The sequence below is a fragment of the Acipenser ruthenus genome, chromosome 24 (assembly GCF_902713425.1).
Source record: "Acipenser ruthenus chromosome 24, fAciRut3.2 maternal haplotype, whole genome shotgun sequence".
Classification (NCBI taxonomy): domain Eukaryota; kingdom Metazoa; phylum Chordata; class Actinopteri; order Acipenseriformes; family Acipenseridae; genus Acipenser; species Acipenser ruthenus.
Genome location: NC_081212.1, coordinates 10141265 through 10162084, shown reverse-complemented (window position 1 = coordinate 10162084; position 20820 = coordinate 10141265). Strand labels below are relative to the sequence as shown.

The following is a 20820-nucleotide window of genomic DNA, read 5'->3' as shown; positions in this document are numbered from 1 at the left end:
TCGAGAAGCAGCTGTATCAGAGTGGCGCAGCGGAAGCGTGCTGAGCCTTATAACCCAGAGGTCGACGGAGCGAAACCGTCTTCTGTTAGCCTTTTTTTTCTTCTGTTGGCAAAGTAGTTGTTTTTAAAAGATGAACTCTAGTCAAAAGATATTGTATTATTTTTGCAACTACAGTCTGAATACTAAAATTGCCTTTGAAGAGAAGTTACATAATGTGCATGATATATCTGGGAGAAAGGAAAGCAATAGAACGGAGAGTTCCCATGACCTCCATGCATGGCTGTTTTCATGATATATTCATGTGCGTAAATTGTTTGGTAGGTTAACTCCCCAACCCCAAAACAGATTTCCGTGTTTCTTTTTCGTGTGTCACCACAACTTTAATGCTACTGCAAAAAAGCCAGATATCTATTAACATGGCTGGGGAGGCAAATTGATGTTTAGCTCTTTTAGTATTTGTCTAGAAGGTTTTCTCCGTGTCGAATGCCCCGTGTTTTGTAAAATGAAAGATGACGCGTTGTTAGCGTGCGCGTTCCGAATGCCTGCCAGCTGCATAGTAATATAATTGACACAACAGGAGAAACGGCCCCTAACCTTGTAAATACACTTGTATGTTATAAAGAGTAAAAAGATCAACTCAAATGTTGTGCCCAATCAGTAGAATACAAAACCAAACCCAGAATGTCAAAGCGTCAACATTTGTTCTGTTCTTTCAACTACATGATAGCAGACTCTGTGAGACTGTCAAAAATTGCCAGCGGCGACTATATTTCAAGTCACCACGGCGGGGTATTGGTTAAAGTTTTCAACTAGCAATAATCACGCCTCGGACAAACCTCATGGGCTATGATACTGCCACTGCGCAAAGCTACAGAACTTGGGATAACTAAATGCTACCCCCTACAGCAAAGACATTTGACTTGCCGGTGGGCAAGTTACTGCGATATAATACAGTACAGTTAAATGATCCCTCAAACGTAGAGGTTTATGTTATCGACACTGCAGCCTCACAATGCAACAGAGTCCACTTTTTTATTCCGATTATATATGAACTGAAGTGTAGACCGTCATTGCTTTGGTGCACATAGGAGTGATGGGATACCAAGATGCAAATCTATCTGTCTCGCTCTCTTGCATCTAACATAAGCAAACGTTATTTATTTTTTTTATATAATGGTCACTAGTTATAAGTCTCCCCATCCTACAATGTGGGGTTTCATTTTTCAATCCTTTTATCTGACAATTACCTCCACAAGTAAATAAATGAATTCGCATACAGGGAGTTGAACCCTGGTCACCTGGGTGAAAAAACGGGAATCGTAACCACTAGATCATATGGGAAATCGCTGCTTCTTGTTTGCTACCCGAAGCCAGCAGAGAAATGTGCAGGTCATTTTTTTACACTGCTGCCATCGAAAGGGCAAAACAATGAATCGAACCTGGATTGCTCATTTTAGACCGCTCCAAATGATTTGTTTAATGCAGTGTATTTTTCTTTTGCGATGTTTTGATTACTCCCCCCCGTGACTTTCATTCTGATTTGGGCACCCCCTTTCGTGCACGGATTTGAAAAGCATAAACTTTAACTGCAATATTTGTACCTGTGATTCTGTAGGTATATGAATAAACTGACATCTGTCGAAACTCGGGATATAACCCGGGAAATTTAGATATTCAACCTAACGATCGCCCTCCTGAGCTTTGTCGGCATGAATGACATAGTTGATCAAACTCTTCTTTGTTCTACGAGAACCAGCAACATTTTGTGAGACCAGATAGTCGTCTTGTTCTGTACAGACCTGCGAATTCATGGAATTTGAAAACATTCCGCATTTTAACATGCATTTTAAGAAGAAGAGTCAGAGTATCAACATTGTCGTTTCTGTGAGTCAAGCAGCAGTCGAAGCCAAAACGTTGCAGAGTGCATTCTCACTCCGTTTAATATACAGTCAGACTTGCATTGACAATGCACCATGCACACTACAAATACATCGTTCTGGTCTGGGTGGCTGTTTACCTGGGGAGAATAAATACATACAGTGAAAAAAAGATGCCGTGCTGTGTTTCCACCCGGTTTCGAACCGGGGACCTTTCGCGTGTGAGGCGAACGTGATAACCACTACACTATGGAAACATGTTGCTTAACAAACGATCCGTGTGTTGCGCTCTAAGCATACAGTGCCGATTACCCATTTTGGATCCTGCAGTGCAAGGCAGTCTTCACTTAAAGCCCAGCTGAATGTAACAATGTACATGTGAAAGTTTCCATAGTGTAGTGGTTATCACGTTCGCCTAACACGCGAAAGGTCCCCGGTTCGAAACCGGGTGGAAACATGTGCTTGTTCGTTTTTTTGTTGCGGTCTTCTCCGCTCTCTGTGAGTCCAGCAGCAGACTGCGTCAAAAAGTTGCACTGAGAATTGATTGATTTATTTTATTTTATTAATGGGTGTTTCATTCGAGAAGCAGCTGTATCAGAGTGGCGCAGCGGAAGCGTGCTGAGCCTTATAACCCAGAGGTCGACGGAGCGAAACCGTCTTCTGTTAGCCTTTTTTTTCTTCTGTTGGCAAAGTAGTTGTTTTTAAAAGATGAACTCTAGTCAAAAGATATTGTATTATTTTTGCAACTACAGTCTGAATACTAAAATTGCCTTTGAAGAGAAGTTACATAATGTGCATGATATATCTGGGAGAAAGGAAAGCAATAGAACGGAGAGTTCCCATGACCTCCATGCATGGCTGTTTTCATGATATATTCATGTGCGTAAATTGTTTGGTAGGTTAACTCCCCAACCCCAAAACAGATTTCCGTGTTTCTTTTTCGTGTGTCACCACAACTTTAATGCTACTGCAAAAAAGCCAGATATCTATTAACATGGCTGGGGAGGCAAATTGATGTTTAGCTCTTTTAGTATTTGTCTAGAAGGTTTTCTCCGTGTCGAATGCCCCGTGTTTTGTAAAATGAAAGATGACGCGTTGTTAGCGTGCGCGTTCCGAATGCCTGCCAGCTGCATAGTAATATAATTGACACAACAGGAGAAACGGCCCCTAACCTTGTAAATACACTTGTATGTTATAAAGAGTAAAAAGATCAACTCAAATGTTGTGCCCAATCAGTAGAATACAAAACCAAACCCAGAATGTCAAAGCGTCAACATTTGTTCTGTTCTTTCAACTACATGATAGCAGACTCTGTGAGACTGTCAAAAATTGCCAGCGGCGACTATATTTCAAGTCACCACGGCGGGGTATTGGTTAAAGTTTTCAACTAGCAATAATCACGCCTCGGACAAACCTCATGGGCTATGATACTGCCACTGCGCAAAGCTACAGAACTTGGGATAACTAAATGCTACCCCCTACAGCAAAGACATTTGACTTGCCGGTGGGCAAGTTACTGCGATATAATACAGTACAGTTAAATGATCCCTCAAACGTAGAGGTTTATGTTATCGACACTGCAGCCTCACAATGCAACAGAGTCCACTTTTTTATTCCGATTATATATGAACTGAAGTGTAGACCGTCATTGCTTTGGTGCACATAGGAGTGATGGGATACCAAGATGCAAATCTATCTGTCTCGCTCTCTTGCATCTAACATAAGCAAACGTTATTTATTTTTTTTATATAATGGTCACTAGTTATAAGTCTCCCCATCCTACAATGTGGGGTTTCATTTTTCAATCCTTTTATCTGACAATTACCTCCACAAGTAAATAAATGAATTCGCATACAGGGAGTTGAACCCTGGTCACCTGGGTGAAAAAACGGGAATCGTAACCACTAGATCATATGGGAAATCGCTGCTTCTTGTTTGCTACCCGAAGCCAGCAGAGAAATGTGCAGGTCATTTTTTTACACTGCTGCCATCGAAAGGGCAAAACAATGAATCGAACCTGGATTGCTCATTTTAGACCGCTCCAAATGATTTGTTTAATGCAGTGTATTTTTCTTTTGCGATGTTTTGATTACTCCCCCCGTGACTTTCATTCTGATTTGGGCACCCCCTTTCGTGCACGGATTTGAAAAGCATAAACTTTAACTGCAATATTTGTACCTGTGATTCTGTAGGTATATGAATAAACTGACATCTGTCGAAACTCGGGATATAACCCGGGAAATTTAGATATTCAACCTAACGATCGCCCTCCTGAGCTTTGTCGGCATGAATGACATAGTTGATCAAACTCTTCTTTGTTCTACGAGAACCAGCAACATTTTGTGAGACCAGATAGTCGTCTTGTTCTGTACAGACCTGCGAATTCATGGAATTTGAAAACATTCCGCATTTTAACATGCATTTTAAGAAGAAGAGTCAGAGTATCAACATTGTCGTTTCTGTGAGTCAAGCAGCAGTCGAAGCCAAAACGTTGCAGAGTGCATTCTCACTCCGTTTAATATACAGTCAGACTTGCATTGACAATGCACCATGCACACTACAAATACATCGTTCTGGTCTGGGTGGCTGTTTACCTGGGGAGAATAAATACATACAGTGAAAAAAAGATGCCGTGCTGTGTTTCCACCCGGTTTCGAACCGGGGACCTTTCGCGTGTGAGGCGAACGTGATAACCACTACACTATGGAAACATGTTGCTTAACAAACGATCCGTGTGTTGCGCTCTAAGCATACAGTGCCGATTACCCATTTTGGATCCTGCAGTGCAAGGCAGTCTTCACTTAAAGCCCAGCTGAATGTAACAATGTACATGTGAAAGTTTCCATAGTGTAGTGGTTATCACGTTCGCCTAACACGCGAAAGGTCCCCGGTTCGGAACCGGGTGGAAACATGTGCTTGTTCGTTTTTTTGTTGCGGTCTTCTCCGCTCTCTGTGAGTCCAGCAGCAGACTGCGTCAAAAAGTTGCACTGAGAATTGATTGATTTATTTTATTTTATTAATGGGTGTTTCATTCGAGAAGCAGCTGTATCAGAGTGGCGCAGCGGAAGCGTGATGAGCCTTATAACCCAGAGGTCGACGGAGCGAAACCGTCTTCTGTTAGCCTTTTTTTTCTTCTGTTGGCAAAGTAGTTGTTTTTAAAAGATGAACTCTAGTCAAAAGATATTGTATTATTTTTGCAACTACAGTCTGAATACTAAAATTGCCTTTGAAGAGAAGTTACATAATGTGCATGATATATCTGGGAGAAAGGAAAGCAATAGAACGGAGAGTTCCCATGACCTCCATGCATGGCTGTTTTCATGATATATTCATGTGCGTAAATTGTTTGGTAGGTTAACTCCCCAACCCCAAAACAGATTTCCGTGTTTCTTTTTCGTGTGTCACCACAACTTTAATGCTACTGCAAAAAAGCCAGATATCTATTAACATGGCTGGGGAGGCAAATTGATGTTTAGCTCTTTTAGTATTTGTCTAGAAGGTTTTCTCCGTGTCGAATGCCCCGTGTTTTGTAAAATGAAAGATGACGCGTTGTTAGCGTGCGCGTTCCGAATGCCTGCCAGCTGCATAGTAATATAATTGACACAACAGGAGAAACGGCCCCTAACCTTGTAAATACACTTGTATGTTATAAAGAGTAAAAAGATCAACTCAAATGTTGTGCCCAATCAGTAGAATACAAAACCAAACCCAGAATGTCAAAGCGTCAACATTTGTTCTGTTCTTTCAACTACATGATAGCAGACTCTGTGAGACTGTCAAAAATTGCCAGCGGCGACTATATTTCAAGTCACCACGGCGGGGTATTGGTTAAAGTTTTCAACTAGCAATAATCACGCCTCGGACAAACCTCATGGGCTATGATACTGCCACTGCGCAAAGCTACAGAACTTGGGATAACTAAATGCTACCCCCTACAGCAAAGACATTTGACTTGCCGGTGGGCAAGTTACTGCGATATAATACAGTACAGTTAAATGATCCCTCAAACGTAGAGGTTTATGTTATCGACACTGCAGCCTCACAATGCAACAGAGTCCACTTTTTTATTCCGATTATATATGAACTGAAGTGTAGACCGTCATTGCTTTGGTGCACATAGGAGTGATGGGATACCAAGATGCAAATCTATCTGTCTCGCTCTCTTGCATCTAACATAAGCAAACGTTATTTATTTTTTTTATATAATGGTCACTAGTTATAAGTCTCCCCATCCTACAATGTGGGGTTTCATTTTTCAATCCTTTTATCTGACAATTACCTCCACAAGTAAATAAATGAATTCGCATACAGGGAGTTGAACCCTGGTCACCTGGGTGAAAAAACGGGAATCGTAACCACTAGATCATATGGGAAATCGCTGCTTCTTGTTTGCTACCCGAAGCCAGCAGAGAAATGTGCAGGTCATTTTTTTACACTGCTGCCATCGAAAGGGCAAAACAATGAATCGAACCTGGATTGCTCATTTTAGACCGCTCCAAATGATTTGTTTAATGCAGTGTATTTTTCTTTTGCGATGTTTTGATTACTCCCCCCGTGACTTTCATTCTGATTTGGGCACCCCCTTTCGTGCACGGATTTGAAAAGCATAAACTTTAACTGCAATATTTGTACCTGTGATTCTGTAGGTATATGAATAAACTGACATCTGTCGAAACTCGGGATATAACCCGGGAAATTTAGATATTCAACCTAACGATCGCCCTCCTGAGCTTTGTCGGCATGAATGACATAGTTGATCAAACTCTTCTTTGTTCTACGAGAACCAGCAACATTTTGTGAGACCAGATAGTCGTCTTGTTCTGTACAGACCTGCGAATTCATGGAATTTGAAAACATTCCGCATTTTAACATGCATTTTAAGAAGAAGAGTCAGAGTATCAACATTGTCGTTTCTGTGAGTCAAGCAGCAGTCGAAGCCAAAACGTTGCAGAGTGCATTCTCACTCCGTTTAATATACAGTCAGACTTGCATTGACAATGCACCATGCACACTACAAATACATCGTTCTGGTCTGGGTGGCTGTTTACCTGGGGAGAATAAATACATACAGTGAAAAAAAGATGCCGTGCTGTGTTTCCACCCGGTTTCGAACCGGGGACCTTTCGCGTGTGAGGCGAACGTGATAACCACTACACTATGGAAACATGTTGCTTAACAAACGATCCGTGTGTTGCGCTCTAAGCATACAGTGCCGATTACCCATTTTGGATCCTGCAGTGCAAGGCAGTCTTCACTTAAAGCCCAGCTGAATGTAACAATGTACATGTGAAAGTTTCCATAGTGTAGTGGTTATCTCTTCGCCTAACACGCGAAAGGTCCCCGGTTCGAAACCGGGTGGAAACATGTGCTTGTTCGTTTTTTTTGTTGCGGTCTTCTCCGCTCTCTGTGAGTCCAGCAGCAGACTGCGTCAAAAAGTTGCACTGAGAATTGATTGATTTATTTTATTTTATTAATGTGTGTTTCATTCGAGAAGCAGCTGTATCAGAGTGGCGCAGCGGAAGCGTGCTGAGCCTTATAACCCAGAGGTCGACGGAGCGAAACCGTCTTCTGTTAGCCTTTTTTTCTTCTGTTGGCAAAGTAGTTGTTTTTAAAAGATGAACTCTAGTCAAAAGATATTGTATTATTTTTGCAACTACAGTCTGAATACTAAAATTGCCTTTGAAGAGAAGTTACATAATGTGCATGATATATCTGGGAGAAAGGAAAGCAATAGAACGGAGAGTTTCCATGACCTCCATGCATGGCTGTTTTCATGATATATTCATGTGCGTAAATTGTTTGGTAGGTTAACTCCCCAACCCCAAAACAGATTTCCATGTTTCTTTTTCGTGTGTCACCACAACTTTAATGCTACTGCAAAAAAGCCAGATATCTATTAACATGGCTGGGGAGGCAAATTGATGATTAGCTCTTTTAGTATTTGTCTAGAAGGTTTTCTCCGTGTCGAATGCCCCGTGTTTTGTAAAATGAAAGATGACGCGTTGTTAGCGTGCGCGTTCCGAATGCCTGCCAGCTGCATAGTAATATAATTGACACAACAGGAGAAACGGCCCCTAACCTTGTAAATACACTTGTATGTTATAAAGAGTAAAAAGATCAACTCAAATGTTGTGCCCAATCAGTAGAATACAAAACCAAACCCAGAATGTCAAAGCGTCAACATTTGTTCTGTTCTTTCAACTACATGATAGCAGACTCTGTGAGACTGTCAAAAATTGCCAGCGGCGACTATATTTCAAGTCACCACGGCGGGGTATTGGTTAAAGTTTTCAACTAGCAATAATCACGCCTCGGACAAACCTCATGGGCTATGATACTGCCACTGCGCAAAGCTACAGAACTTGGGATAACTAAATGCTACCCCCTACAGCAAAGACATTTGACTTGCCGGTGGGCAAGTTACTGCGATATAATACAGTACAGTTAAATGATCCCTCAAACGTAGAGGTTTATGTTATCGACACTGCAGCCTCACAATGCAACAGAGTCCACTTTTTTATTCCGATTATATATGAACTGAAGTGTAGACCGTCATTGCTTTGGTGCACATAGGAGTGATGGGATACCAAGATGCAAATCTATCTGTCTCGCTCTCTTGCATCTAACATAAGCAAACGTTATTTATTTTTTTTATATAATGGTCACTAGTTATAAGTCTCCCCATCCTACAATGTGGGGTTTCATTTTTCAATCCTTTTATCTGACAATTACCTCCACAAGTAAATAAATGAATTCGCATACAGGGAGTTGAACCCTGGTCACCTGGGTGAAAAAACGGGAATCGTAACCACTAGATCATATGGGAAATCGCTGCTTCTTGTTTGCTACCCGAAGCCAGCAGAGAAATGTGCAGGTCATTTTTTTACACTGCTGCCATCGAAAGGGCAAAACAATGAATCGAACCTGGATTGCTCATTTTAGACCGCTCCAAATGATTTGTTTAATGCAGTGTATTTTTCTTTTGCGATGTTTTGATTACTCCCCCCGTGACTTTCATTCTGATTTGGGCACCCCCTTTCGTGCACGGATTTGAAAAGCATAAACTTTAACTGCAATATTTGTACCTGTGATTCTGTAGGTATATGAATAAACTGACATCTGTCGAAACTCGGGATATAACCCGGGAAATTTAGATATTCAACCTAACGATCGCCCTCCTGAGCTTTGTCGGCATGAATGACATAGTTGATCAAACTCTTCTTTGTTCTACGAGAACCAGCAACATTTTGTGAGACCAGATAGTCGTCTTGTTCTGTACAGACCTGCGAATTCATGGAATTTGAAAACATTCCGCATTTTAACATGCATTTTAAGAAGAAGAGTCAGAGTATCAACATTGTCGTTTCTGTGAGTCAAGCAGCAGTCGAAGCCAAAACGTTGCAGAGTGCATTCTCACTCCGTTTAATATACAGTCAGACTTGCATTGACAATGCACCATGCACACTACAAATACATCGTTCTGGTCTGGGTGGCTGTTTACCTGGGGAGAATAAATACATACAGTGAAAAAAAGATGCCGTGCTGTGTTTCCACCCGGTTTCGAACCGGGGACCTTTCGCGTGTGAGGCGAACGTGATAACCACTACACTATGGAAACATGTTGCTTAACAAACGATCCGTGTGTTGCGCTCTAAGCATACAGTGCCGATTACCCATTTTGGATCCTGCAGTGCAAGGCAGTCTTCACTTAAAGCCCAGCTGAATGTAACAATGTACATGTGAAAGTTTCCATAGTGTAGTGGTTATCTCTTCGCCTAACACGCGAAAGGTCCCCGGTTCGAAACCGGGTGGAAACATGTGCTTGTTCGTTTTTTTTGTTGCGGTCTTCTCCGCTCTCTGTGAGTCCAGCAGCAGACTGCGTCAAAAAGTTGCACTGAGAATTGATTGATTTATTTTATTTTATTAATGTGTGTTTCATTCGAGAAGCAGCTGTATCAGAGTGGCGCAGCGGAAGCGTGCTGAGCCTTATAACCCAGAGGTCGACGGAGCGAAACCGTCTTCTGTTAGCCTTTTTTTCTTCTGTTGGCAAAGTAGTTGTTTTTAAAAGATGAACTCTAGTCAAAAGATATTGTATTATTTTTGCAACTACAGTCTGAATACTAAAATTGCCTTTGAAGAGAAGTTACATAATGTGCATGATATATCTGGGAGAAAGGAAAGCAATAGAACGGAGAGTTCCCATGACCTCCATGCATGGCTGTTTTCATGATATATTCATGTGCGTAAATTGTTTGGTAGGTTAACTCCCCAACCCCAAAACAGATTTCCATGTTTCTTTTTCGTGTGTCACCACAACTTTAATGCTACTGCAAAAAAGCCAGATATCTACTAACATGGCTGGGGAGGCAAATTGATGTTTAGCTCTTTTAGTATTTGTCTAGAAGGTTTTCTCCGTGTCGAATGCCCCGTGTTTTGTAAAATGAAAGATGACGCGTTGTTAGCGTGCGCGTTCCGAATGCCTGCCAGCTGCATAGTAATATAATTGACACAACAGGAGAAACGGCCCCTAACCTTGTAAATACACTTGTATGTTATAAAGAGTAAAAAGGTCAACTCAAATGTTGTGCCCAATCAGTAGAATACAAAACCAAACCCAGAATGTCAAAGCGTCAACATTTGTTCTGTTCTTTCAACTACATGATAGCAGACTCTGTGAGACTGTCAAAAATTGCCAGCGGCGACTATATTTCAAGTCACCACGGCGGGGTATTGGTTAAAGTTTTCAACTAGCAATAATCACGCCTCGGACAAACCTCATGGGCTATGATACTGCCACTGCGCAAAGCTACAGAACTTGGGATAACTAAATGCTACCCCCTACAGCAAAGACATTTGACTTGCCGGTGGGCAAGTTACTGCGATATAATACAGTACAGTTAAATGATCCCTCAAACGTAGAGGTTTATGTTATCGACACTGCAGCCTCACAATGCAACAGAGTCCACTTTTTTATTCCGATTATATATGAACTGAAGTGTAGACCGTCATTGCTTTGGTGCACATAGGAGTGATGGGATACCAAGATGCAAATCTATCTGTCTCGCTCTCTTGCATCTAACATAAGCAAACGTTATTTTTTTTTTTTATATAATGGTCACTAGTTATAAGTCTCCCCATCCTACAATGTGGGGTTTCATTTTTCAATCCTTTTATCTGACAATTACCTCCACAAGTAAATAAATGAATTCGCATACAGGGAGTTGAACCCTGGTCACCTGGGTGAAAAAACGGGAATCGTAACCACTAGATCATATGGGAAATCGCTGCTTCTTGTTTGCTACCCGAAGCCAGCAGAGAAATGTGCAGGTCATTTTTTTACACTGCTGCCATCGAAAGGGCAAAACAATGAATCGAACCTGGATTGCTCATTTTAGACCGCTCCAAATGATTTGTTTAATGCAGTGTATTTTTCTTTTGCGATGTTTTGATTACTCCCCCCGTGACTTTCATTCTGATTTGGGCACCCCCTTTCGTGCACGGATTTGAAAAGCATAAACTTTAACTGCAATATTTGTACCTGTGATTCTGTAGGTATATGAATAAACTGACATCTGTCGAAACTCGGGATATAACCCGGGAAATTTAGATATTCAACCTAACGATCGCCCTCCTGAGCTTTGTCGGCATGAATGACATAGTTGATCAAACTCTTCTTTGTTCTACGAGAACCAGCAACATTTTGTGAGACCAGATAGTCGTCTTGTTCTGTACAGACCTGCGAATTCATGGAATTTGAAAACATTCCGCATTTTAACATGCATTTTAAGAAGAAGAGTCAGAGTATCAACATTGTCGTTTCTGTGAGTCAAGCAGCAGTCGAAGCCAAAACGTTGCAGAGTGCATTCTCACTCCGTTTAATATACAGTCAGACTTGCATTGACAATGCACCATGCACACTACAAATACATCGTTCTGGTCTGGGTGGCTGTTTACCTGGGGAGAATAAATACATACAGTGAAAAAAAGATGCCGTGCTGTGTTTCCACCCGGTTTCGAACCGGGGACCTTTCGCGTGTGAGGCGAACGTGATAACCACTACACTATGGAAACATGTTGCTTAACAAACGATCCGTGTGTTGCGCTCTAAGCATACAGTGCCGATTACCCATTTTGGATCCTGCAGTGCAAGGCAGTCTTCACTTAAAGCCCAGCTGAATGTAACAATGTACATGTGAAAGTTTCCATAGTGTAGTGGTTATCACGTTCGCCTAACACGCGAAAGGTCCCCGGTTCGAAACCGGGTGGAAACATGTGCTTGTTCGTTTTTTTGTTGCGGTCTTCTCCGCTCTCTGTGAGTCCAGCAGCAGACTGCGTCAAAAAGTTGCACTGAGAATTGATTGATTTATTTTATTTTATTAATGGGTGTTTCATTCGAGAAGCAGCTGTATCAGAGTGGCGCAGCGGAAGCGTGCTGAGCCTTATAACCCAGAGGTCGACGGAGCGAAACCGTCTTCTGTTAGCCTTTTTTTTCTTCTGTTGGCAAAGTAGTTGTTTTTAAAAGATGAACTCTAGTCAAAAGATATTGTATTATTTTTGCAACTACAGTCTGAATACTAAAATTGCCTTTGAAGAGAAGTTACATAATGTGCATGATATATCTGGGAGAAAGGAAAGCAATAGAACGGAGAGTTCCCATGACCTCCATGCATGGCTGTTTTCATGATATATTCATGTGCGTAAATTGTTTGGTAGGTTAACTCCCCAACCCCAAAACAGATTTCCATGTTTCTTTTTCGTGTGTCACCACAACTTTAATGCTACTGCAAAAAAGCCAGATATCTATTAACATGGCTGGGGAGGCAAATTGATGTTTAGCTCTTTTAGTATTTGTCTAGAAGGTTTTCTCCGTGTCGAATGCCCCGTGTTTTGTAAAATGAAAGATGACGCGTTGTTAGCGTGCGCGTTCCGAATGCCTGCCAGCTGCATAGTAATATAATTGACACAACAGGAGAAACGGCCCCTAACCTTGTAAATACACTTGTATGTTATAAAGAGTAAAAAGATCAACTCAAATGTTGTGCCCAATCAGTAGAATACAAAACCAAACCCAGAATGTCAAAGCGTCAACATTTGTTCTGTTCTTTCAACTACATGATAGCAGACTCTGTGAGACTGTCAAAAATTGCCAGCGGCGACTATATTTCAAGTCACCACGGCGGGGTATTGGTTAAAGTTTTCAACTAGCAATAATCACGCCTCGGACAAACCTCATGGGCTATGATACTGCCACTGCGCAAAGCTACAGAACTTGGGATAACTAAATGCTACCCCCTACAGCAAAGACATTTGACTTGCCGGTGGGCAAGTTACTGCGATATAATACAGTACAGTTAAATGATCCCTCAAACGTAGAGGTTTATGTTATCGACACTGCAGCCTCACAATGCAACAGAGTCCACTTTTTTATTCCGATTATATATGAACTGAAGTGTAGACCGTCATTGCTTTGGTGCACATAGGAGTGATGGGATACCAAGATGCAAATCTATCTGTCTCGCTCTCTTGCATCTAACATAAGCAAACGTTATTTATTTTTTTTATATAATGGTCACTAGTTATAAGTCTCCCCATCCTACAATGTGGGGTTTCATTTTTCAATCCTTTTATCTGACAATTACCTCCACAAGTAAATAAATGAATTCGCATACAGGGAGTTGAACCCTGGTCACCTGGGTGAAAAAACGGGAATCGTAACCACTAGATCATATGGGAAATCACTGCTTCTTGTTTGCTACCCGAAGCCAGCAGAGAAATGTGCAGGTCATTTTTTTACACTGCTGCCATCGAAAGGGCAAAACAATGAATCGAACCTGGATTGCTCATTTTAGACCGCTCCAAATGATTTGTTTAATGCAGTGTATTTTTCTTTTGCGATGTTTTGATTACTCCCCCCGTGACTTTCATTCTGATTTGGGCACCCCCTTTCGTGCACGGATTTGAAAAGCATAAACTTTAACTGCAATATTTGTACCTGTGATTCTGTAGGTATATGAATAAACTGACATCTGTCGAAACTCGGGATATAACCCGGGAAATTTAGATATTCAACCTAACGATCGCCCTCCTGAGCTTTGTCGGCATGAATGACATAGTTGATCAAACTCTTCTTTGTTCTACGAGAACCAGCAACATTTTGTGAGACCAGATAGTCGTCTTGTTCTGTACAGACCTGCGAATTCATGGAATTTGAAAACATTCCGCATTTTAACATGCATTTTAAGAAGAAGAGTCAGAGTATCAACATTGTCGTTTCTGTGAGTCAAGCAGCAGTCGAAGCCAAAACGTTGCAGAGTGCATTCTCACTCCGTTTAATATACAGTCAGACTTGCATTGACAATGCACCATGCACACTACAAATACATCGTTCTGGTCTGGGTGGCTGTTTACCTGGGGAGAATAAATACATACAGTGAAAAAAAGATGCCGTGCTGTGTTTCCACCCGGTTTCGAACCGGGGACCTTTCGCGTGTGAGGCGAACGTGATAACCACTACACTATGGAAACATGTTGCTTAACAAACGATCCGTGTGTTGCGCTCTAAGCATACAGTGCCGATTACCCATTTTGGATCCTGCAGTGCAAGGCAGTCTTCACTTAAAGCCCAGCTGAATGTAACAATGTACATGTGAAAGTTTCCATAGTGTAGTGGTTATCACGTTCGCCTAACACGCGAAAGGTCCCCGGTTCGGAACCGGGTGGAAACATGTGCTTGTTCGTTTTTTTGTTGCGGTCTTCTCCGCTCTCTGTGAGTCCAGCAGCAGACTGCGTCAAAAAGTTGCACTGAGAATTGATTGATTTATTTTATTTTATTAATGGGTGTTTCATTCGAGAAGCAGCTGTATCAGAGTGGCGCAGCGGAAGCGTGCTGAGCCTTATAACCCAGAGGTCGACGGAGCGAAACCGTCTTCTGTTAGCCTTTTTTTTCTTCTGTTGGCAAAGTAGTTGTTTTTAAAAGATGAACTCTAGTCAAAAGATATTGTATTATTTTTGCAACTACAGTCTGAATACTAAAATTGCCTTTGAAGAGAAGTTACATAATGTGCATGATATATCTGGGAGAAAGGAAAGCAATAGAACGGAGAGTTCCATGACCTCCATGCATGGCTGTTTTCATGATATATTCATGTGCGTAAATTGTTTGGTAGGTTAACTCCCCAACCCCAAAACAGATTTCCGTGTTTCTTTTTCGTGTGTCACCACAACTTTAATGCTACTGCAAAAAAGCCAGATATCTATTAACATGGCTGGGGAGGCAAATTGATGTTTAGCTCTTTTAGTATTTGTCTAGAAGGTTTTCTCCGTGTCGAATGCCCCGTGTTTTGTAAAATGAAAGATGACGCGTTGTTAGCGTGCGCGTTCCGAATGCCTGCCAGCTGCATAGTAATATAATTGACACAACAGGAGAAACGGCCCCTAACCTTGTAAATACTCTTGTATGTTATAAAGAGTAAAAAGATCAACTCAAATGTTGTGCCCAATCAGTAGAATACAAAACCAAACCCAGAATGTCAAAGCGTCAACATTTGTTCTGTTCTTTCAACTACATGATAGCAGACTCTGTGAGACTGTCAAAAATTGCCAGCGGCGACTATATTTCAAGTCACCACGGCGGGGTATTGGTTAAAGTTTTCAACTAGCAATAATCACGCCTCGGACAAACCTCATGGGCTATGATACTGCCACTGCGCAAAGCTACAGAACTTGGGATAACTAAATGCTACCCCCTACAGCAAAGACATTTGACTTGCCGGTGGGCAAGTTACTGCGATATAATACAGTACAGTTAAATGATCCCTCAAACGTAGAGGTTTATGTTATCGACACTGCAGCCTCACAATGCAACAGAGTCCACTTTTTTATTCCGATTATATATGAACTGAAGTGTAGACCGTCATTGCTTTGGTGCACATAGGAGTGATGGGATACCAAGATGCAAATCTATCTGTCTCGCTCTCTTGCATCTAACATAAGCAAACGTTATTTATTTTTTTTATATAATGGTCACTAGTTATAAGTCTCCCCATCCTACAATGTGGGGTTTCATTTTTCAATCCTTTTATCTGACAATTACCTCCACAAGTAAATAAATGAATTCGCATACAGGGAGTTGAACCCTGGTCACCTGGGTGAAAAAACGGGAATCGTAACCACTAGATCATATGGGAAATCGCTGCTTCTTGTTTGCTACCCGAAGCCAGCAGAGAAATGTGCAGGTCATTTTTTTACACTGCTGCCATCGAAAGGGCAAAACAATGAATCGAACCTGGATTGCTCATTTTAGACCGCTCCAAATGATTTGTTTAATGCAGTGTATTTTTCTTTTGCGATGTTTTGATTACTCCCCCCCGTGACTTTCATTCTGATTTGGGCACCCCCTTTCGTGCACGGATTTGAAAAGCATAAACTTTAACTGCAATATTTGTACCTGTGATTCTGTAGGTATATGAATAAACTGACATCTGTCGAAACTCGGGATATAACCCGGGAAATTTAGATATTCAACCTAACGATCGCCCTCCTGAGCTTTGTCGGCATGAATGACATAGTTGATCAAACTCTTCTTTGTTCTACGAGAACCAGCAACATTTTGTGAGACCAGATAGTCGTCTTGTTCTGTACAGACCTGCGAATTCATGGAATTTGAAAACATTCCGCATTTTAACATGCATTTTAAGAAGAAGAGTCAGAGTATCAACATTGTCGTTTCTGTGAGTCAAGCAGCAGTCGAAGCCAAAACGTTGCAGAGTGCATTCTCACTCCGTTTAATATACAGTCAGACTTGCATTGACAATGCACCATGCACACTACAAATACATCGTTCTGGTCTGGGTGGCTGTTTACCTGGGGAGAATAAATACATACAGTGAAAAAAATATGCCGTGCTGTGTTTCCACCCGGTTTCGAACCGGGGACCTTTCGCGTGTGAGGCGAACGTGATAACCACTACACTATGGAAACATGTTGCTTAACAAACGATCCGTGTGTTGCGCTCTAAGCATACAGTGCCGATTACCCATTTTGGATCCTGCAGTGCAAGGCAGTCTTCACTTAAAGCCCAGCTGAATGTAACAATGTACATGTGAAAGTTTCCATAGTGTAGTGGTTATCACGTTCGCCTAACACGCGAAAGGTCCCCGGTTCGAAACCGGGTGGAAACATGTGCTTGTTTGTTTTTTTGTTGCGGTCTTCTCCGCTCTCTGTGAGTCCAGCAGCAGACTGCGTCAAAAAGTTGCACTGAGAATTGATTGATTTATTTTATTTTATTAATGGGTGTTTCATTCGCGAAGCAGCTGTATCAGAGTGGCGCAGCGGAAGCGTGCTGAGCCTTATAACCCAGAGGTCGACGGAGCGAAACCGTCTTCTGTTAGCCTTTTTTTCTTCTGTTGGCAAAGTAGTTGTTTTTAAAAGATGAACTCTAGTCAAAAGATATTGTATTATTTTTGCAACTACAGTCTGAATACTAAAATTGCCTTTGAAGAGAAGTTACATAATGTGCATGATATATCTGGGAGAAAGGAAAGCAATAGAACGGAGAGTTCCCATGACCTCCATGCATGGCTGTTTTCATGATATATTCATGTGCGTAAATTGTTTGGTAGGTTAACTCCCCAACCCCAAAACAGATTTCCATGTTTCTTTTTCGTGTGTCACCACAACTTTAATGCTACTGCAAAAAAGCCAGATATCTATTAACATGGCTGGGGAGGCAAATTGATGTTTAGCTCTTTTAGTATTTGTCTAGAAGGTTTTCTCCGTGTCGAATGCCCCGTGTTTTGTAAAATGAAAGATGACGCGTTGTTAGCGTGCGCGTTCCGAATGCCTGCCAGCTGCATAGTAATATAATTGACACAACAGGAGAAACGGCCCCTAACCTTGTAAATACACTTGTATGTTATAAAGAGTAAAAAGATCAACTCAAATGTTGTGCCCAATCAGTAGAATACAAAACCAAACCCAGAATGTCAAAGCGTCAACATTTGTTCTGTTCTTTCAACTACATGATAGCAGACTCTGTGAGACTGTCAAAAATTGCCAGCGGCGACTATATTTCAAGTCACCACGGCGGGGTATTGGTTAAAGTTTTCAACTAGCAATAATCACGCCTCGGACAAACCTCATGGGCTATGATACTGCCACTGCGCAAAGCTACAGAACTTGGGATAACTAAATGCTACCCCCTACAGCAAAGACATTTGACTTGCCGGTGGGCAAGTTACTGCGATATAATACAGTACAGTTAAATGATCCCTCAAACGTAGAGGTTTATGTTATCGACACTGCAGCCTCACAATGCAACAGAGTCCACTTTTTTATTCCGATTATATATGAACTGAAGTGTAGACCGTCATTGCTTTGGTGCACATAGGAGTGATGGGATACCAAGATGCAAATCTATCTGTCTCGCTCTCTTGCATCTAACATAAGCAAACGTTATTTATTTTTTTTATATAATGGTCACTAGTTATAAGTCTCCCCATCCTACAATGTGGGGTTTCATTTTTCAATCCTTTTATCTGACAATTACCTCCACAAGTAAATAAATGAATTCGCATACAGGGAGTTGAACCCTGGTCACCTGGGTGAAAAAACGGGAATCGTAACCACTAGATCATATGGGAAATCGCTGCTTCTTGTTTGCTACCCGAAGCCAGCAGAGAAATGTGCAGGTCATTTTTTTACACTGCTGCCATCGAAAGGGCAAAACAATGAATCGAACCTGGATTGCTCATTTTAGACCGCTCCAAATGATTTGTTTAATGCAGTGTATTTTTCTTTTGCGATGTTTTGATTACTCCCCCCGTGACTTTCATTCTGATTTGGGCACCCCCTTTCGTGCACGGATTTGAAAAGCATAAACTTTAACTGCAATATTTGTACCTGTGATTCTGTAGGTATATGAATAAACTGACATCTGTCGAAACTCGGGATATAACCCGGGAAATTTAGATATTCAACCTAACGATCGCCCTCCTGAGCTTTGTCGGCATGAATGACATAGTTGATCAAACTCTTCTTTGTTCTACGAGAACCAGCAACATTTTGTGAGACCAGATAGTCGTCTTGTTCTGTACAGACCTGCGAATTCATGGAATTTGAAAACATTCCGCATTTTAACATGCATTTTAAGAAGAAGAGTCAGAGTATCAACATTGTCGTTTCTGTGAGTCAAGCAGCAGTCGAAGCCAAAACGTTGCAGAGTGCATTCTCACTCCGTTTAATATACAGTCAGACTTGCATTGACAATGCACCATGCACACTACAAATACATCGTTCTGGTCTGGGTGGCTGTTTACCTGGGGAGAATAAATACATACAGTGAAAAAAAGATGCCGTGCTGTGTTTCCACCCGGTTTCGAACCGGGGACCTTTCGCGTGTGAGGCGAACGTGATAACCACTACACTATGGAAACATGTTGCTTATTAAACGATCCGTGTGTTGCGCTCTAAGCATACAGTGCCGATTACCCATTTTGGATATAATACAGTACAGTTAAATGATCCCTCAAACGTAGAGGTTTATGTTATCGACACTGCAGCCTCACAATGCAACAGAGTCCACTTTTTTATTCCGATTATATATGAACTGAAGTGTAGACCGTCATTGCTTTGGTGCACATAGGAGTGATGGGATACCAAGATGCAAATCTATCTGTCTCGCTCTCTTGCATCTAACATAAGCAAACGTTATTTATTTTTTTTATATAATGGTCACTAGTTATAAGTCTCCCCATCCTACAATGTGGGGTTTCATTTTTCAATCCTTTTATCTGACAATTACCTCCACAAGTAAATAAATGAATTCGCATACAGGGAGTTGAACCCTGGTCACCTGGGTGAAAAAACGGGAATCGTAACCACTAGATCATATGGGAAATCACTGCTTCTTGTTTGCTACCCGAAGCCAGCAGAGAAATGTGCAGGTCATTTTTTTACACTGCTGCCATCGAAAGGGCAAAACAATGAATCGAACCTGGATTGCTCATTTTAGACCGCTCCAAATGATTTGTTTAATGCAGTGTATTTTTCTTTTGCGATGTTTTGATTACTCCCCTCGTGACTTTTATTCTGATTTGGGCACCCCCTTTCGTGCACGGATTTGAAAAGCATAAACTTTAACTGCAATATTTGTACCTGTGATTCTGTAGGTATATGAATAAACTGACATCTGTCGAAACTCGGGATATAACCCGGGAAATTTAGATATTCAACCTAACGATCGCCCTCCTGAGCTTTGTCGGCATGAATGACATAGTTGATCAAACTCTTCTTTGTTCTACGAGAACCAGCAACATTTTGTGAGACCAGATAGTCGTCTTGTTCTGTACAGACCTGCGAATTCATGGAATTTGAAAACATTCCGCATTTTAACATGCATTTTAAGAAGAAGAGTCAGAGTATCAACATTGTCGTTTCTGTGAGTCAAGCAGCAGTCGAAGCCAAAACGTTGCAGAGTGCATTCTCACTCCGTTTAATATACAGTCAGACTTGCATTGACAATGCACCATGCACACTACAAATACATCGTTCTGGTTGGGTGGCTGTTTACCTGGGGAGAATAAATACATACAGTGAAAAAAATATGCCGTGCTGTGTTTCCACCCGGTTTCGAACCGGGGACCTTTCGCGTGTGAGGCGAACGTGATAACCACTACACTATGGAAACATGTTGCTTATTAAACGATCCGTGTGTTGCGCTCTAAGCATACAGTGCCGATTACCCATTTTGGATATAATACAGTACAGTTAAATGATCCCTCAAACGTAGAGGTTTATGTTATCGACACTGCAGCCTCACAATGCAACAGAGTCCACTTTTTTATTCCGATTATATATGAACTGAAGTGTAGACCGTCATTGCTTTGGTGCACATAGGAGTGATGGGATACCAAGATGCAAATCTATCTGTCTCGCTCTCTTGCAT

The 20820-nt window shown here is 41.5% G+C and overlaps 32 non-coding genes across 32 annotated transcripts; 15 read left to right on the top strand and 17 right to left on the bottom strand.

Moving 5' to 3' along the window:
- Window positions 1-434: 434 nt before the first annotated feature.
- On the top strand, window positions 435-491 carry LOC131700823 (U7 small nuclear RNA). Its single transcript, XR_009308632.1, has one exon. It is a non-coding gene; the product is annotated as a U7 small nuclear RNA (small nuclear RNA).
- A 239-nt stretch (window positions 492-730) lies between these two features.
- LOC131700855 (U4 spliceosomal RNA) lies at window positions 731-870 on the bottom strand. The gene has a single exon (XR_009308664.1). It is a non-coding gene; the product is annotated as a U4 spliceosomal RNA (small nuclear RNA).
- A 1191-nt stretch (window positions 871-2061) lies between these two features.
- trnav-cac (transfer RNA valine (anticodon CAC)) lies at window positions 2062-2134 on the bottom strand. Its single transcript has one exon. It is a non-coding gene; the product is annotated as a tRNA-Val (tRNA).
- A 127-nt stretch (window positions 2135-2261) lies between these two features.
- Window positions 2262-2334, top strand: trnav-aac (transfer RNA valine (anticodon AAC)). The gene has a single exon. It is a non-coding gene; the product is annotated as a tRNA-Val (tRNA).
- Window positions 2335-2889: 555 nt separating this feature from the next.
- Window positions 2890-2946, top strand: LOC131700821 (U7 small nuclear RNA). The gene has a single exon (XR_009308630.1). It is a non-coding gene; the product is annotated as a U7 small nuclear RNA (small nuclear RNA).
- Window positions 2947-3185: 239 nt separating this feature from the next.
- On the bottom strand, window positions 3186-3325 carry LOC131700845 (U4 spliceosomal RNA). The gene has a single exon (XR_009308654.1). It is a non-coding gene; the product is annotated as a U4 spliceosomal RNA (small nuclear RNA).
- A 1190-nt stretch (window positions 3326-4515) lies between these two features.
- trnav-cac (transfer RNA valine (anticodon CAC)) lies at window positions 4516-4588 on the bottom strand. Its single transcript has one exon. It is a non-coding gene; the product is annotated as a tRNA-Val (tRNA).
- A 127-nt stretch (window positions 4589-4715) lies between these two features.
- On the top strand, window positions 4716-4788 carry trnav-aac (transfer RNA valine (anticodon AAC)). The gene has a single exon. It is a non-coding gene; the product is annotated as a tRNA-Val (tRNA).
- A 555-nt stretch (window positions 4789-5343) lies between these two features.
- Window positions 5344-5400, top strand: LOC131700820 (U7 small nuclear RNA). Its single transcript, XR_009308629.1, has one exon. It is a non-coding gene; the product is annotated as a U7 small nuclear RNA (small nuclear RNA).
- Window positions 5401-5639: 239 nt separating this feature from the next.
- Window positions 5640-5779, bottom strand: LOC131700834 (U4 spliceosomal RNA). The gene has a single exon (XR_009308642.1). It is a non-coding gene; the product is annotated as a U4 spliceosomal RNA (small nuclear RNA).
- A 1190-nt stretch (window positions 5780-6969) lies between these two features.
- trnav-cac (transfer RNA valine (anticodon CAC)) lies at window positions 6970-7042 on the bottom strand. The gene has a single exon. It is a non-coding gene; the product is annotated as a tRNA-Val (tRNA).
- Window positions 7043-7169: 127 nt separating this feature from the next.
- Window positions 7170-7241, top strand: trnav-aac (transfer RNA valine (anticodon AAC)). The gene has a single exon. It is a non-coding gene; the product is annotated as a tRNA-Val (tRNA).
- Window positions 7242-7796: 555 nt separating this feature from the next.
- On the top strand, window positions 7797-7853 carry LOC131700970 (U7 small nuclear RNA). The gene has a single exon (XR_009308779.1). It is a non-coding gene; the product is annotated as a U7 small nuclear RNA (small nuclear RNA).
- A 239-nt stretch (window positions 7854-8092) lies between these two features.
- Window positions 8093-8232, bottom strand: LOC131700822 (U4 spliceosomal RNA). The gene has a single exon (XR_009308631.1). It is a non-coding gene; the product is annotated as a U4 spliceosomal RNA (small nuclear RNA).
- Window positions 8233-9422: 1190 nt separating this feature from the next.
- On the bottom strand, window positions 9423-9495 carry trnav-cac (transfer RNA valine (anticodon CAC)). The gene has a single exon. It is a non-coding gene; the product is annotated as a tRNA-Val (tRNA).
- A 127-nt stretch (window positions 9496-9622) lies between these two features.
- trnav-aac (transfer RNA valine (anticodon AAC)) lies at window positions 9623-9694 on the top strand. Its single transcript has one exon. It is a non-coding gene; the product is annotated as a tRNA-Val (tRNA).
- Window positions 9695-10249: 555 nt separating this feature from the next.
- Window positions 10250-10306, top strand: LOC131700819 (U7 small nuclear RNA). The gene has a single exon (XR_009308628.1). It is a non-coding gene; the product is annotated as a U7 small nuclear RNA (small nuclear RNA).
- A 239-nt stretch (window positions 10307-10545) lies between these two features.
- LOC131700812 (U4 spliceosomal RNA) lies at window positions 10546-10685 on the bottom strand. The gene has a single exon (XR_009308621.1). It is a non-coding gene; the product is annotated as a U4 spliceosomal RNA (small nuclear RNA).
- Window positions 10686-11875: 1190 nt separating this feature from the next.
- trnav-cac (transfer RNA valine (anticodon CAC)) lies at window positions 11876-11948 on the bottom strand. Its single transcript has one exon. It is a non-coding gene; the product is annotated as a tRNA-Val (tRNA).
- Window positions 11949-12075: 127 nt separating this feature from the next.
- trnav-aac (transfer RNA valine (anticodon AAC)) lies at window positions 12076-12148 on the top strand. Its single transcript has one exon. It is a non-coding gene; the product is annotated as a tRNA-Val (tRNA).
- A 555-nt stretch (window positions 12149-12703) lies between these two features.
- Window positions 12704-12760, top strand: LOC131700818 (U7 small nuclear RNA). The gene has a single exon (XR_009308627.1). It is a non-coding gene; the product is annotated as a U7 small nuclear RNA (small nuclear RNA).
- Window positions 12761-12999: 239 nt separating this feature from the next.
- Window positions 13000-13139, bottom strand: LOC131700802 (U4 spliceosomal RNA). Its single transcript, XR_009308611.1, has one exon. It is a non-coding gene; the product is annotated as a U4 spliceosomal RNA (small nuclear RNA).
- A 1190-nt stretch (window positions 13140-14329) lies between these two features.
- On the bottom strand, window positions 14330-14402 carry trnav-cac (transfer RNA valine (anticodon CAC)). Its single transcript has one exon. It is a non-coding gene; the product is annotated as a tRNA-Val (tRNA).
- A 127-nt stretch (window positions 14403-14529) lies between these two features.
- trnav-aac (transfer RNA valine (anticodon AAC)) lies at window positions 14530-14602 on the top strand. The gene has a single exon. It is a non-coding gene; the product is annotated as a tRNA-Val (tRNA).
- A 554-nt stretch (window positions 14603-15156) lies between these two features.
- On the top strand, window positions 15157-15213 carry LOC131700817 (U7 small nuclear RNA). The gene has a single exon (XR_009308626.1). It is a non-coding gene; the product is annotated as a U7 small nuclear RNA (small nuclear RNA).
- Window positions 15214-15452: 239 nt separating this feature from the next.
- Window positions 15453-15592, bottom strand: LOC131700794 (U4 spliceosomal RNA). Its single transcript, XR_009308603.1, has one exon. It is a non-coding gene; the product is annotated as a U4 spliceosomal RNA (small nuclear RNA).
- Window positions 15593-16783: 1191 nt separating this feature from the next.
- On the bottom strand, window positions 16784-16856 carry trnav-cac (transfer RNA valine (anticodon CAC)). Its single transcript has one exon. It is a non-coding gene; the product is annotated as a tRNA-Val (tRNA).
- A 127-nt stretch (window positions 16857-16983) lies between these two features.
- trnav-aac (transfer RNA valine (anticodon AAC)) lies at window positions 16984-17056 on the top strand. The gene has a single exon. It is a non-coding gene; the product is annotated as a tRNA-Val (tRNA).
- A 554-nt stretch (window positions 17057-17610) lies between these two features.
- Window positions 17611-17667, top strand: LOC131700816 (U7 small nuclear RNA). The gene has a single exon (XR_009308625.1). It is a non-coding gene; the product is annotated as a U7 small nuclear RNA (small nuclear RNA).
- Window positions 17668-17906: 239 nt separating this feature from the next.
- On the bottom strand, window positions 17907-18046 carry LOC131700784 (U4 spliceosomal RNA). The gene has a single exon (XR_009308592.1). It is a non-coding gene; the product is annotated as a U4 spliceosomal RNA (small nuclear RNA).
- A 1190-nt stretch (window positions 18047-19236) lies between these two features.
- Window positions 19237-19309, bottom strand: trnav-cac (transfer RNA valine (anticodon CAC)). Its single transcript has one exon. It is a non-coding gene; the product is annotated as a tRNA-Val (tRNA).
- Window positions 19310-20489: 1180 nt separating this feature from the next.
- Window positions 20490-20562, bottom strand: trnav-cac (transfer RNA valine (anticodon CAC)). Its single transcript has one exon. It is a non-coding gene; the product is annotated as a tRNA-Val (tRNA).
- Window positions 20563-20820: the final 258 nt, after the last annotated feature.